This window comes from Tenebrio molitor, chromosome 1, assembly GCF_963966145.1.
Source record: "Tenebrio molitor chromosome 1, icTenMoli1.1, whole genome shotgun sequence".
Taxonomy (NCBI): Eukaryota; Metazoa; Arthropoda; class Insecta; order Coleoptera; family Tenebrionidae; genus Tenebrio; species Tenebrio molitor.
This window is the reverse complement of record NC_091046.1, coordinates 38,601,435-38,617,942: the sequence shown is the minus strand read 5'-3', so window position 1 is coordinate 38,617,942 and position 16,508 is coordinate 38,601,435. Positions and strand designations below refer to the sequence as shown.

General features: G+C 32.0%; 1 protein-coding gene across 2 annotated transcripts in view; it reads left to right on the top strand.

Moving 5' to 3' along the window:
• Nucleotides 1-16,508, top strand: part of LOC138124041 (zinc transporter ZIP1-like) — a 29,247-nt gene that overhangs the window by 448 nt on the left and 12,291 nt on the right. The window contains exon 1 of one of the 2 annotated variants that reach the window (XM_069038959.1): nucleotides 16,012-16,184. The exons of the other annotated variant lie outside the window; for it this stretch is intronic. The gene's annotated coding sequence lies outside the window, so the exon portion shown is untranslated. Of the gene's footprint in view, nucleotides 1-16,011; nucleotides 16,185-16,508 lie in introns of those variants that run through there. 2 annotated transcript variants of the gene reach the window in all.

Here is a 16,508-nt window from a genome sequence, read left to right as displayed (position 1 = left end):
CAATGTGCCAGCAACAACAAAACGAATGCGAATTTTTAGAAAATGAAAAAAAATTGAAAGTAACCTTGAATCCAGTCTTGCGGATTTTAGAGTGTTGGACATGTCTTAGATTCAAGGATACACCTGTGGTCAATCCTGACAAATTTGCTTAAATCAACTGCACCTATTTATACCTGTTTTGTTGCAATTTTGCGTTACAATGTCGATGGCTGGGATGGAAACAGTTCCTGACGACCTCCACTTTAACAGTGCCAATTACTTTACATAATTTATTGTTTGTAAGTTCGCGACGGGCGTGAATTTCAAGTTCTTCGGGCGTTGAAGCATTACTTCGACAAAGGTTCAACATCACAAGTGCGAATTACCTATCCGTCCCTGACTCATTTATTAACTTACAAAATTTTAATTCAAGATTATTTTGCTTTTCTGCCTTACATTCTTTCTTTGACACTTTCTGTTCAGGGGTGCTTTCTGTGTTAAAAACACCTAAAAAGACTTCGAAAAAAGGAAACCATCTTTCAAACAATGAAATTTTAGTTGGATTTATCTTATCAAAAGAACAAGATTGCCAAATGTTTAGAACTGCATCATAGGTATCGTACTCGTATAACAATAACATAAGTAAAATGACATCTATTGTTTATCAAAAAAATGAAGTACCCTTTTAAAGTTATCGAAATTTTGAGTAGGAAGGATCATAAGTCAACTCCTTAATAAATACCTGGAAATGAGTTCTTATTGTTGGGTCTCCAAGTCTCGACAAGCTGGCGATAATAATTTTAGTTTAGAAAAAATAAAAGATAAGCGGTTAGTGATTAAAATTTTCAAAAAGAAGTTGTCATTTTTTCAACATAAAATAATAATTTATTATGGTAATGTACTGTCGCGAGCAAAAAAAATTGGTCGTCAAAATCATGTTTTGACGCAAGGGAAAATGCTCCATTGTAAAACGATCGTAAATATCATAACCTATCATCATGTTGTATGACATTAATTATTTGATTTTTTGACACTTTGTTGACGTGGGCAAAATCAGACGGAAAAATTTTTAATTTGTGACAATCTAACCAAATTTTGAAATGACATTGACGACCAGAATTTTTTGCTCGCGACAGTACAATTGGTAATTGGTTCGTATATTGCACTCTTTTAAACAATCCTGTTTTAAATTAGAGCACTTTGAATCATTATTAATTTTTTAATTGTATGATTTATTACACAAGCAGTTTGTATATTATTTATTTTATAATGAACAATTTTTGTACTGGATACTGACGTTTAAAACTACAAGATAATGATAATTAGTGTTGAAAATAGTAGTTTTTTTAACGTTTCACTCGCCTTTTAAATTGGCCCACTCATGCCAAAAAAAGACCAATTTACACACGAACGAGTTAAATCCAACGTTTTTTTTGTTCGATGAGCCCCTTAAAGGCTCCAAATCGCTTAAAATCTTTAAAATTAGCTTGACTTTTCGTTTTGACAAATTGTGTCATTTATCAAAATCGATTCACACAGGAGAAAATTCTCAAATTTTGACAGTGTCGAACAAAAAATAAATAAACAAGCGTTTTTGATTAATCCCTGTCATTATGGTAGGTTGTCCTAATTTTTCCAGTTATCTTTGATGCATTTTTAACATACAGGTGTCCCAGTACCCGCACCCCAGAGAAAACTAACCAATGCCGACGACAATCTAGATCCTAAGAATGCAAACGAAGAAAAATTAATGGCTTGCATAACATAGTTGTGAGATGTCTAAGATCCACTAATTCCAAAAAGGGAACCCCAGGTGTTAATGTGAATAGAATCGGTTGCTAAGCGTATATTATCACACTGTCAGAATGATATTCCTGCCAAACTATCAACATCAACATGTTAAGTTAAAGCAGATGTCATAATAGCTATTTATGTAACCAGTTAGGAAATGCGTTATTTTGTGTAACGAGTGGAATATTTGCGGGACGAGTGCAGCGAGATCCCGCAAAATCACACGAGTTACACAAAATTGCATTTCCTAACGTGTTACATACAAGATTTTTTCTAATTTTGACAAAAAAAAGATTCTTCAAACGTTAAACGAAGTAATGAATTTCATTAATAATAAATTTAAATAAAGGAGAATTTTATAAATATTTAGGTATTAATCAATCAAATCATATTCAACACTCAATTATAAAAGAAAATTTAGAAAAGCAATTTTATTTAAGAATTAAATCTATTTTAAAATCAAAATTAAACGGTAATAATTTAATTAAAGCAGTTAATACATATGCTGTTCCATTACTGACCTATTCTTTCGGTGTTATAAAATGGTCCAAAACTAATTTACAGAACATAAACATTAAAACTAGAGTTCTTTTTACTAAATTTAGTAAACACCATCCTAAATCTGCTATTGAAAGATTTAATTTACCACGCGAAAACGGTGGTAGGGGTTTTTCAAATCTAGAAATACTGCTAAAAAATCAAATTGCTTCACTAAAAAATTATTTCCTCAATAGAGCTCGTGATAACACCTTTTTCAATGCTTTGGTTTCAGCCGATAAAGGCTACACACCTTTAAATTTAAGTGATAATATAATTTCAGACATTGTTAAGCCAAATATACCTGACACAATAGCAAATATAAAACAGAAGTCTTTACATGGGAGATACTTTAAAGAACTGGAACAACCAGAAGTTAATATTCAGGCCTCTCATGCATGGCTTAAGAAATCAAATATTCACCCTGAGACGGAGGGTTTTATATTTGCAATACAAGATCGTGTTATAAATACAAGAAATTATAAAAAACACATATGCGGTTTACAATCGATAATTGATAAATGTAGGATTTGCGGAACTGAAGGGGAAACAATTGAACACATTATTTCTTCTTGCACCGTTTTGGCTCAAAGCGAATATAAAAAACGACACGATATATTCGCTAAAATTATACACATGAATTTAGCTGTTAAATTCAATTTATTAAAGAATACACAACCACATTATAGTTATACACCAGAAAGTTGTTTGGAAAATGACAGTTACAAGTTATATTTTGATAGAACAATTTTAACTGACATTCATATTAAGCATAACAGACCAGACATTATAATTTTGAATAAGCAACAAAAGCAAGCATATCTTTTAGATATAGCTGTTCCAAATTCACATAATATAACACAGACATATAACACAAAAATTAATAAATATTTAGAGCTGTCCGCTGCTATGAGAAATCTTTGGTGTTTAGAAAAAATTTCGATTTTACCACTTGTAATTTCAGCAACGGGAATAGTACCGCAATCTCTTTTTAAAAATTTAAAAATTCTGGATTTAGATAACACATTGGTAGTTGAAATTCAAAAGGTATATTATTATACTCATGTCACATCGTGAGGAAGTTCCTTAACATTGACACAGAACATAATACACAACAAAGTCATAATGCGGAGGCGAGACGCCGGTAATTATGTTGATAAGCACTGCACTATTACTTGATAGTAATATCCGTAATAGTGTATGTACTCCGGCAAAATTGCCGTGCCGCCGGGTGGAGGTGGGATAGTTGAAATTATTATCGTGTTAAAATATCAAGTAGGTAAGTAGGCACGGTTATTTTGCTTAAAAACAAAAAATATGACAGTGTCAAATTGATGATACAATACATTTTTCCTAACCAGTTACGAAAAGTGTGACGTTTCCAAACGTCAATTAATTCTGAAAAGTGTCACTTTATATGTCAAAATTAGAAAAATGGATTTAAATGAAATTTTGACACTGACGTTTCTCAAAAGTTTCATAGTCGGTCTGCGGTCAGTTTATTGAAAACGTAATAACATCCTAGCAACAATTACGAGACATCCAGCTCAAAACGCTTTGATTCGTCGAAATAAATGTTCTTTTCTGAATACCGTTCAAGCTAGAAACATTTTTCTTTGGGATTATTTATTTGTCCTTTTTTGGAGATTCCTTCTTTTTTTCTCTAGGGAGCGGATTCTGAGACACTGTATTGTATATGTATTATTTGTATTTTATAAACAAACAACGTTTAATATTGTTCGTTGATGCAAACAATGATAAATAATGAATTATTTAATTGTAGCTATAAGAAGTGCAGTTAAGATGTTACACACTGCTCGCCAAAAAACAGCAACGCAACCAGAAGAAACTGAAAATCGACTTTGGAATTTTAACAGTTTGTTAGTCTCATTAACAGAGATAAATGATCAATAATGGGAGTAAGGAAATTGTGAGTTATTTCAGTTGATAACCTACGAGTGTACCAGGTTTAATCGTTTTTTTTTTTTTAATTTTTCTAACTTTCATTCATAACGAGAAGTTCCCTTACATTCATTTTTTTTGTCACGAGTTTGTCGAAATGAATCATATCATCAACTTCGTTTGACTTTGAAAGATGGCATTTTGTTACACGTAACGGCCAAAATTTAAAAAACGATCAAGGAAAAGACATCCTCTGTTACCGGCTACAAGAAACACTCTCGAGGCTTCCCGATGTATTGAAGCATCGTAGCAACATATCTAATCTAATATAATCTAATGGAGGTCTGCCAGTACACAAAGACTTCTCCAAAAAACGCCATAGTGGATTAACACCACGTATTATCGTGTGGGATATTATCTGCATCTACTCACTTTTGCTATTTATCCTTGACAATTTAATACACTGAAGTTTTTTGTCTTTCTGCCACCATTTCTCAAGAAGGATCTCCAAGGAAAACGTGATTAACGTTCTACTCTGGCCTTTGAGATCTCCAGACTTTTCACCAATTGAAAACATGTGGGACGTGATGAGACGCAAACTGGAGCGCCTATTCAAACTTTCCGCACAATCTAGAAGACCTCCGATGTAAAACTGAAATTGCCTGAAATGAAGTAAGTACCACAATATGAAATTTATTTCCAGCATGCCACTATGTATAAATGAGTGGAATCGTTTAAGAATAATCTTTTTTCTTGTTCTTTTGCTGATTGCAATAAAAACATTTTTGTCTCAAATGTTCTTTTAACGAAATTGTGAAAATTTTAAATTTGTATTTCAGTTTCTTCTGGGTTGTCTCTTACTTTTTGGCAAACAGTGTTTTTTCTTTTTATACACTTTTTATACATGGGTCTATAGGATAAATAATGACATGATTCAGCTGCAATTAAGATTACATAATTATTTGTAAATATTAACGTGTAGATTTATTAAAATCCTGGTACTTACTAAGAACATGAGAAAAAATTCTATAGATAGACGATTAAGTCTTTAAAGAAAATATGTTAGTTTATCATGATTATTATTAATAAAAATTACCTAAAGGATTACTCAGTGTTTTAATATTTCAATTGATGTTACAGATACTTATGTATCAGTAAACCAATAACAATATAAAAAAAAAAATTTGTTACACAGTCTAGGACTGGTTTTACAAATCTATGAGGGGCATGATGACCAACTGGATAGACCGGGACCAATGGCTTAACGTGACTTCCGAATCACGAGACAGAATATAGCTATTTTTTTTTTTTTTGCCCTGGGTAGGAATCGAACCCACGACCCTCGCGTCCCTGAGCCGAAACGGACTCCCTTAGGCTATATTCTGTTTTTGTATTAAGAAGGTTATGAGGAACTTCATAAAACCCCTTTTGGTGTCACAATATGTATTTGTATTAAAAAATGTAGATCTATGATACCTATATTTAATACATTTTTTCTACTTTGCGTCTTTAATGACTATTAAAACACCAAAAACAGTGTTTTGATGGAGGCTATTAAGGTACTGTTTTTGGGGGAAAAAAATGTCATGTATTAAGTGATATCATATTGCAAAAATAACAATCTGAATAGAAGTATCAACCCAAACATCATAGACAAAAAATCCCCCATGTGAAATGAAATTTCATTCAAACAGAAATTTTCATAAAACTAACAGAGCAAAGTAGAAAAAATACTGTATTACACTGGTTTTATAAGACGTTTTGTTACACTTGCTACCTTAAACCCGCGTGCGACAATATACCGTCTTATAAAATATGTATAATACATATATTATTCTTTTAAGTTTACATTACAATATTATTTTCAGCATTCCAAGTTTTAGTATTTAGTTGAATTCACATATAACAACGTAAAATTTTAAAAAATCCTTAACAACCGTGAAAACTTATGTAGACAAATTTCTTTGGTAAAAGACGGATGTCGAAGACTTTTCTGCAGAAGAACCTGAAGAAATTGTTGATACAGTAAATGCTGAGGTTTGAATTTTGTGCAATAACGAGCGTTAAATTTTGGTCGTCATTATTTGACACAATGAAATGTGTTGTAGTGTGAAACGGGCATAACCTATAACATGTATTATAACATTAATTGTTATAATCTCATAATTATTATTATTACTACCAAATATGAGTAGAGCTTATAAAGCTATATTACTCAAAGATAAAGAAAATTGATATTACCAGCCGAAATGATCATCCAAGCGATTCTTAAATATATTTACACTTTCAGACTCAATAAGAAGCATATTCCAGTGGTTAATAATGCGCACAGATAAGAAATTTTGCCTGACAGTTGCTCTATATGTATTGTGCAGTGGTCAAAGTTAGCCCATGTCCTCGAAGCCTGTCGTCACGTCTTAGTTCAAAAAAAATATTCTCTTTGTCAAATTTTCTTGATGAAATGAAACTTAAGGTATATTTTAACACATCACATAATGGAATGATATTACGGTATTACTCGTGTAATTATTGCCCTTGCTGCTCTAGTACAATACACTTACACTCAAAAAAGCACTTTAGTCTCTTGTCATTAATACGCTATTTTCCAATATTCATTTCAAAAATAAAATTATTGTTTTTTCCCAGATAATATAGAATTTCCCATTTTAGTTTTATTACCACTTAGGTATTTTAAGCAGGTTAAATGAATGAAATAAATGAAATTACAGTCATTATTTCTGTTGTTGCATATTACAACACTTTTAATAAAATTTTACTACCGTGTCAGACATAATTTGTCAGCATTATTAGGAAGCTGAAAATAATTTACTCCTACTCACAGATAAAATTCTACAAGCTGCAAACCACTCAAGAGTTACATTTACAAAAACCTTTTACTGTTACTGTATACCTTATGTTAAAATCTTACAAAGTATTTTTGCATCTGAAATGTACTTTGATTTTCCAGTTTACATATTAAAATTATATCTGGACCTGCGAAGAATTTTAAGTTGCTGTGAATACACAATTATGTAATCTTTTGAGCACAATTTATTGTTCAAATGTTTGCATATCTGAAATGAATTGCGCTTTTTCACTGTGCCACGTTTGAATCATCTGTAATTGTCTTTCTCTTCGTGTTTCCATGCAGAAAATTAATTAAACTAATTTATCGTTTTATTGTGTGCAGAACTAGAAAGTACTTTCTTCTGACTTATCTCATCCAGTTTCGGTTTTCAAAGATCCACCAGTGGATACCTTCACCACGCTGCACTAACAGAATGAAAATGTACCTCACATTTTGCAATGAACTCTGACGAAGAATGGGGAACTTAACAGCAATCAACTGTTGCAGTGCTTGACTAAAGACAATGGTTACTATCACGCTTTAAATCGGCGGAAAAGCTTCCATTTTCTACGTTTAGAAATTCAAACAATGCACCCGCCGCTGTCTTGCATTAATGAAAATCGCTTCATGTACATCCACTGCTTTGTGTTTTGAGCCATCTCGCCACAATAACGTCAACGACGTTTTATAAAAGGCGGTGCGATTTTTACTCGATAACGCAACAATCGTTCAATAGTTGTGCTATTTCTAGTGTCACAATAACAATATCGTTAATGAAAATAATTTTTTCTATTACCTTCCTCTAATGTTTACTTAGTGTACTTGTGTCAAGTACACCAGACTCGTTTCACAATTATTGTTTGTTTGATTTCAAATCATTGGATATGTTACCCAACAATTATGAAAGTGTCAGGATTGGTGATAGTTCTACAGCCTAGCTAATTCTTCTTGAAAATATATTTTTTTTGTTCTGGTGCGAACAAAATTGTTTACTAGATGATATCAACCAGAGCGCCGCTGCACTTCCTATTCTTCCGCAAATAATGTCAAATAAATGGATGGATGAGCAGAAACAATAACAGTTAGGAAATCCATTGGCCTTCAATTGTATATTTGTACCCATCTACCTACATAACAAATACCAAATATAGCTTGTAGTAATCTTTTTGTGTTTTACCTCTTCAAACGATGCAAAACGAACAATTATTTTTCATTGCAGTTGGCAGTAAATACGTGACTTGGGACTTCACGATAATTAAAATTTATCTATTATCGCAGTGTGCAGTAAAATCGTCAAGGTATATTAAAATGGTGTTTTCGTGGTTCTGCTTTTTACCATTTTACGTAGAAAGATATTACGAATGTAGAATTTCCAATCCATTATTAACAAGAGATGATTCAAAATGTACCTATGAAATGTGCCTCAGTCCCAGATTCAAACAGTAGGGGGAATTTATTTGTCCAAACACGGAAACTTTTAACAATGGTTTTCAAAGAGGCATTGTCTAGCTTTAGGAGCGAATTTAGGTGCACGGATTATAATAAAGTAGATGGTGAATTGATGACATTTACTGGCATTTTTCGGTAATTTTGAATACAATAATGATCAACGCATATTGAACACAGAACTGACCCACATTTCAAATCTGTGACCTTTAAATTCAGTCTCTGTTGCTGGTACTGACCCCATTCGATAAAAATGTATCACGCGAAATATTGAAAAATATTAGCTTATCAAATGTAAACATATGTCGGTTTCTTGCAATTAATTGTTAGATAAATTGATGTGGACGTGGTGCAAGTAAAAGGAAATATGTAAATATTAGAACCACTGGATGGAGCGAAATTATTTTAAATTAGAGTTTTAACTAAAGTTTAGATGTATCAAATGATGTAAATCACTAAATAAAATGACAATTCATTTGCTAATGAGAAATAAATGAAATCACGTTTCACTTTTAATTGTATTGTTGAATGAACAGAGAATTGGTCTAAATCAGTGATTCTAAAATTTTTTGACGGTGTGATATTCTTTTTAGAGGAGCATTTTTTCACAACGCCCTCTCGGACAGAAACATTTTGCGGGCAAAGACAGAAAAATTGATTTTTAAAGAAAATGTTACGTTTTGGCCAAATAAGATATTCGATTTCTAGTGGACCAAAACTTTAACGTTTTATGACTGGCAAACGTTATGAAGTTCAACAGCTTAACAAAGAATCAGGTAATACACGTAAATAAACAGACGGGCACTAGAAGGTGTCAGATACTAATCCCCTCGTTATTAGTATTGACTATCATAAAACGTTAGAGTTTTGGGTCTAGTATAATGTACCTTCCACAAATTATGAAGAAAATAACTGCAGATGTTAGGTAGATGTAGAGGTCATATTTTTGGAAATGCTACACGGTTAGAGTGCATTTCAACGAGAGGTACACAGGCGTGGCTACCGAGATGCGCCAGATGTAGGGGAAGGGCGATCCAAAATCGAGTGCATTGGCGTAGTCTAGTTTTATTTTCGTTCTTACTTTCATAACACAGAAAATATCAGATTTTCACAACCGGGAGTTGTATGATATAAAAAAGAAGACGGTAAAGAACAATAACCTGGCTGTGATTTGCGACAAAATGGAGATAAAGCGCCTGTTGGAATGAAATTCCCTAAAAAGTACAAACTAACGCCGCTACTGTCTAGGTAAGCCACGCCACCATAGACCGAAACAGATTTCTGCGCAAGTTTATAGACGTGTACCTCTCGTTGAAAAGCACTCTACCTAAAGTTAAAACAACATTAACACTAACAAAAATGAAGATATTTCTTAAATAAAGTCAAGATATGAGTAGATATCATAGATAGATATTGAATCCTTTTTTAGAAAGATGTGTTAAGGGAGCCTTCTAACCTAGAATTGGATATTTTACCCTTTTTGGGGATTAATCATGTTAATGTCAATTTTTTGTTTACAGCTTATTCAAGCAAAAAAAATACAGTTGAGATTGTTTGTTATAAGTTTTAAGTAAAAGTGATTAGGTAAATAATTATGTACATTCGCCATTTTTTTTTCTTTTAAAATCTAAACAAAACAAACGAATAATAATGAATAAATCACTATAGATGTGGCTGCAGTCGGTACAACAAAGAAAAAATATATTGAAAATCAACACAATGGTGGGAATTTTCCTGAGCTATTAACTTATAAACACAAAACATTTTGACGTTCTGGTACCCACGATAATGACATTTGCGCTGAATGTACACATCAAATTTGAAGTCACGCGTTTAATGCTTTTTGTAGCTACCGTTTTAATGGGATTTTTTTCAAACTATTCTAAATGCATCAATTTTGGGAATTTCTAGACGAAAAAACTGATCGAAGTTTCTACTAATATAATGTTGAAAGTTAATTTTTTCTAGCATAGTTGGTACACCGGTTTTGGCTAATTTGTCACACCGTTTGAAATAATGTTTTTGATCTCATAGTTCTATGTTCCAAATTAGATGCGTTGTATTTAAATTGCTTTCAACTTAACCATGGAAATATCTTGGTTTGGTTGCTTTCACTGATATCAGAGTTATTTCGTCTCTAAAGGTCCTCCGAAAGAAATATCAAGTCCCCACACTAAATAAATCTATAGTTTGAAAGATTTAATGAAGAAATTTACAAATAAAGCTTGCATAAGTTTCTATGAAAACCTGCTAAACAATTTTATCTTCAAGCGGTCGAAAATCGCGCCTTTGTGTATCTCTATATGTAGAAACGGTGGCTTTTTTTGTAGCCGGACTTGAAACACTACAATTCTTAAGAGTTGAAATGTTCACAAGTGGCTCGACCGAGTCAAATGTTCACGATTTATTTATCATATCAATAATTACACGAAATATTTAATAATAATGTAATTAAATTATCATTAGTAATACAACGAGAGGGTACGAAATTGCCGGAAATTTTCGATCTCATTATACGAGTATTTGTTTCGACGACAATTTCCACAAGTGAGCGTAGCGAACGAGTAGAAATTGTCTAAGAAACAAATGCGAGTAAAATGAGGAGAAAAATTTCCCGCAATTTCGTACCATCGAGTTGTATTCGGCATGACAATTCCACGAAGGAAAATTTCATTTTCAAATTTTACACATTTTTTTTAATTTATGCGTATTCTTATGACTCTCAAAGCATTAGTTAACGTAGTTGAAAACAACAAAAATTTTACTGTGGATCAAAAATGAGTTTATCAAAATTCGAGGAAGGAGGAGAAAATTACAGCGATAATTTTAGGAAGGTGGAGATGATTACAGCAATAATTTTTCGATAATTTTAGGACCATGCTAAATTATCGGTGTAATTCGTTTCTAATTGGTCCAATGATTCAAAATACTACAAGCTGATTGGTTGAGTGGAATTGTCTCCACTAAAAAAATCCTATAAAAAAGCGAAATAACGAATTTATTACCCAATTACCCACTGCAGTGTAACACGAGTCGCCCATGTGCATGAATGTAGATGTCAAATTAAAAAATAGCCAGATGGTCATTTAACATTAAAAAGTAAACTATACTCGAGACTTTACTAATAATAATCTTCAAGTATCTACTATGTAATAATATTGCAACAAGAGAACTAGGAATTACTGGTGCCTTAAAATTTGAAAATTGTAAGTTAGAAAATGGTCATTTTACTGTATCTGCAGCAAAAGAAAATAAATGAGTTTATGTCCGATTTTTGTTTTTGTGATCCGCTTGAAGATAAAATAGTACTTATACATATATCAATTCGAGTACAAGGTCCTTTTATGCTTCACCCAGTTGTCGACTTCGACTTCGTCTCGGTCTTCAATTTCTGGGCTTAGTACAAAAAGACTCATTTCTACCCTTAATGAAATAATCTACTATTACATAAGGCAACATATCTTTTTTAGATTTTTGAACCCAATATAAGCATAACAAGTAACGTGATTTTTGCGAAACAATATAAAATAGGACGTTACACTGATTATTTGGATTTCCAGAACATTTAATAATTCGAAAAATGCGATTGTCAATGTTTTTGTAAAGGTTATTCATTGCACCTTGGACAATTTATTGTCAAAAATTACTAATTGCAGTTTTGTTATTGGCACACATTCGACAAACAATGCGTTTTCCATTAGGAGAACACACCAACAATTTCAAGACATTGACTTTCTGGTTCTTGAGCCATATTGTTACGGAGGTGCTAGAGTGGTTTTAACGAAAAAAAAATTTGATGTGAGTTTGCAAGACGCGGTGATAAATTGATAAAGTGCAGAGCTCATTTTGTAAGAAAGCGAGTCCAGGTCTATCGTTTTGCACAAACTAATGGCACCTCAAACTATTCTTCGGGTGAGATTCATTTTTGGGAAACAAAAATTTTGGAAGTTTAAGTTTGATTAAATCACTTGAGAAGCTTGAACATAATCGATCATTTACTTTTAATGCTTATTTTTGTGGAGTTATGAATGTTATGATGAGTTACTTCCTTTGGACGTTTGGAGCGTTTATGGATACCAATGATACCATAAACATAGGGGTGTTGCAAAATTAGATCAACAGTGCAAAGAGAACAGTAGACTGGCTCACAATTTAACAATAATTATTGAGATCGATGAAGATACATTTTTCTGTTACTGAAAAATATTTAAATATTCTCTTCAATGTTTTTTATTAACGACGATTGATTACACCAAGCCAGAAAAATATCAAGATATAAAATATCAAAAATGAACTGGCGATGATGAAAGGATGAAACTGTCTTGCATTATTTTTATTGATGCATCAGTTCACTAAACCTATTAAACTGCATTATCTAAAACGTTGTTTCACTTTTTGTATGCAGTGTATACTTTGAAAGCAGAAACATTATAATCTGTTTACATATGAAAGCTTTGTCAACACTGCAATTTACATCGAAAAAAAACGTAACAACGCTGGCAAATCTTGACATAGGGGAAAATAAAAACTTAGGTTACGTTGGTTATACCGATTTAGGTCTTCTATCTGCCCAGTTTGTAAATAAAATATGAAAATGAAGAATATAAATTATATATTCATTAATTCATCTAAGGCCCAGTTGCATCAACGTGAGTTAAATTTAACTTCAGATTAAAATATACGAAAACATTGTTATAACAATAGGTACGGTTGGCTTCAAAAAAAACGGGAACTGTCAGAAAAACTTCCGTCAGATTTTATTAAATTTTTATAGTTTGAAACGGCTTTTTAGAATTTAGGTTAAAAAACTGCACTTATGTGTCAGAAATACAGGAAATACTACTGTCAAACAGACACAAATTGACATAAATTGACAAATTAAATTTCCAATTCACATTAGGTCAAATTTCAGTTCCCGTTTTTTTTGAAGCCAAGTGTAACTAAAGTAATGAAGCATTTTAACCTACAGTTAACTTTAATTGGCGTTGGTGCAACCGGCCTTAAGAGAATAAATAATTTAATTTCAGAATATTCTTCTTCATATTTTATATAACTTATTACATTAATACTTTTTTGTTGTTTTCGATTTTATATTTACATCATGACTTTATACAATAATGTTCTTTCTCCTGCACGTTCTAAGTTGTCTGTTGTAAGCTGTAAGAGTTTATCGTTTATCCTCGTTTATTATTATTATTATTCATAAATACTACGTCTAAGCTCTTCGCTAAGAATAAACATTTCTTTTTTCTCGCAGATTAAAATTTACCGAAAAGATTGATGACAGTTTTTCAACAAATTTCCTTCTTTGCTTGTCATAAACTTGTAATTTTTTTAATTTTTAATTTTTGTTCTCAATGGAACGATTAAACTGTGGTTTCGGTTGCATCGTCTTCAGATATTATGTAGAATTATAGGGATATTTTGTTTAGCCAACATAAATTAACAAAGAGTGATCTTTGAAATATGAACTGGCTTATACTCTGAGAATAAAAATATATATGTACAAACAAATGTACAAATAACAATTTTTTTGTTCTTCTCTTATTACATAATTCCATGAATGGTCCAGGATCAAATCAGCTAAACAATAAAATATATAACGTGTGTATTGTGAAAAACGCATTATGCAAATTCTTATGTAATGTATTATCTTAACTATTAAATCAACTTTCACAGTTTTACAAATACCTACTATACAAACAGTAAGGCTTTCAATTTTTGCAATATGAACAAATTAGTCATTCATTTAATTAAATTTGAAATGAACGATATACCTACATATCTACTAAACATAAAATTGTAATTTCATAACAGCGTTATGGAACAACATTTTTGAACAACATTACCTATAATAAATACTAATAAAAAAAGAGATATTACTGACTTCAATATTTCCTTGAATACAGAGTTGTTCACCGTAGAGTTCCCGCGAAAAGTTAATGTTATGCATAAAAGTATTTATGAATTTTTTTTGTTTTCTATTTTGCACCTATAACACAGTCAGTATAACACTCAAACGGGTTTCGAAAAGGAGCTCTTTTCGATACCAGTTTCAGGAACATGTACTTAAATTTTTAATGTTGGTAGCGACTCACAGTGAGTAGTTGCTACATGATCACTACATTTTACGACACTTTCAATTCAAAACTTGCAATTGTTCGTCTAGTTACCAGTGTTACCAACCCTTTATATTTGCCAAATATAATTTTCCTAGCATTGTATTTTGAACTTTTGTTAGTGTAAGATTCAAAATAGAAAAAATGTTGTAATACACTCGTTTTATAAGCCATTTTGTCGCACTTGTTTGCTTTATAGCATTCCTCACTGCGCTCCTCGAGCTCTAAAAAATGCGTGCGACAAAATGCTGACTTACAAAACTCGTATAATAAATTACTATTTACATATTATAAACATTAAGTTCCACAATAATAAAAGTTTAAAATAAAAGACAAACAATTGGTCGTCGTAATCGATCTAAATTCAGACCGATTGGTCATTCTGCATATTTTTTTTGGCAATTCATAAACATATGCATAAAGAATTTATTTTCTTAGAGATGTCCTAAGTATTTCGATACTTTAATTACCAAGCAATTAAAAAATGTTTAGAACCTGTGGAAAAACTAATTGTGTAAAATTCTTGACCTTTTGGAACTAATGAATTCTTGTACTACAACGCTTTTTAAAAACGGCTTTTACGTAGTCTTTTTCCCGAAGCTTTTCAGTTGAATTATCCAGATTACCCTCTTTAACTACAATACAGCAAGTGTTGCGATTTTAATTAAAAAATGATTGTAGTGATGAGAATTGTTCGTTAGCCACTAGGAATAAACGAAGATCGTGTCGAGATGCATTTAGGTGCAAATAATGCACAATAACAGTTGGTTTATGTAACCTCTGGCGAAGGGAAAAACCGGCTTCAGGCGAATTAATAAAAAACATTTTCTCAGGCGCATTATTCAGTCTTAATTATTTTTATTTTTAAGCACGCCAACCAACAAACGTGTGTCTGAAACACCAATAATAAGCATTCATCGAGACCAATAAGAGTGGAAGGTTTCTAAAACAGTGGTTCTTAAAATTTCTAATATCGATCAATATTTACTTTGTCTCTTAACACAACTCCAATCGAAATGAAGCTGCTGCTTAGCATAACATCATATTGGCATAAACAGTTAACAAAATGTAGGTCGACCGTACACAGTTATCACCAGAGAAATTTTCTTCCAGTGCATGTTTAACTTGGAATTATGCGTAATGGACCACAAAATTTACACAAATAATGATATACAAATAATCAGTAACAAATTTCGAAAAAAAGACTTGAAACCACTTAAAACTTTTTAAATTGAAGTGATTCGGAATTTGCCCCAGGGTTGGGTTTTTTGGGGTGAAGTGAAGATAGCGGGCAATAACTCCATCCCGGATCTCCGCAAGAAAGTGCACGGAATGCACAACATTTTTTGAATCGCTGTGCAGTACTTACTATAATAATGTATCCAGTGTTGGTAAAATGTCGGTGTCCTTTTCTCTTCAGTCTTCAACGACTCGCTATGAGGTTAGCGCTGCCGCGATCACTCTGCTAAAACATGTGCGGATGGACTGTTAAAGTTTTTTTTTAACTAGTGAACTGTTCCTTTCAAAAAATTTATTGTACATCCCCCGCAACACAACTTCAGGTAATCTTTATTTTTCTATCTGGACTAATACGTTTCCCTTTTTAAATTAATTACACGCTTTTTAACAATTTAATTTTTCGCAATTTGAAAAAATTAAAACGACATCAAGATCTCGTAGACAGGGAGGGATTAAAATTTAATCGAATCGAAATGAAGGAATTATAGTTGTTGTTTCTGCCGTACAATTTATCGCTGTAATGAATGAAAAAGTGAGTTACTGCCGTACCACTACAATGTATTTTTAAAGATTAAACTACATCCTACGCGGTTCCTTGGAGGGTAGTTCGCGGAAAACATCATAAAGCACCGCATGAAATTTTAATA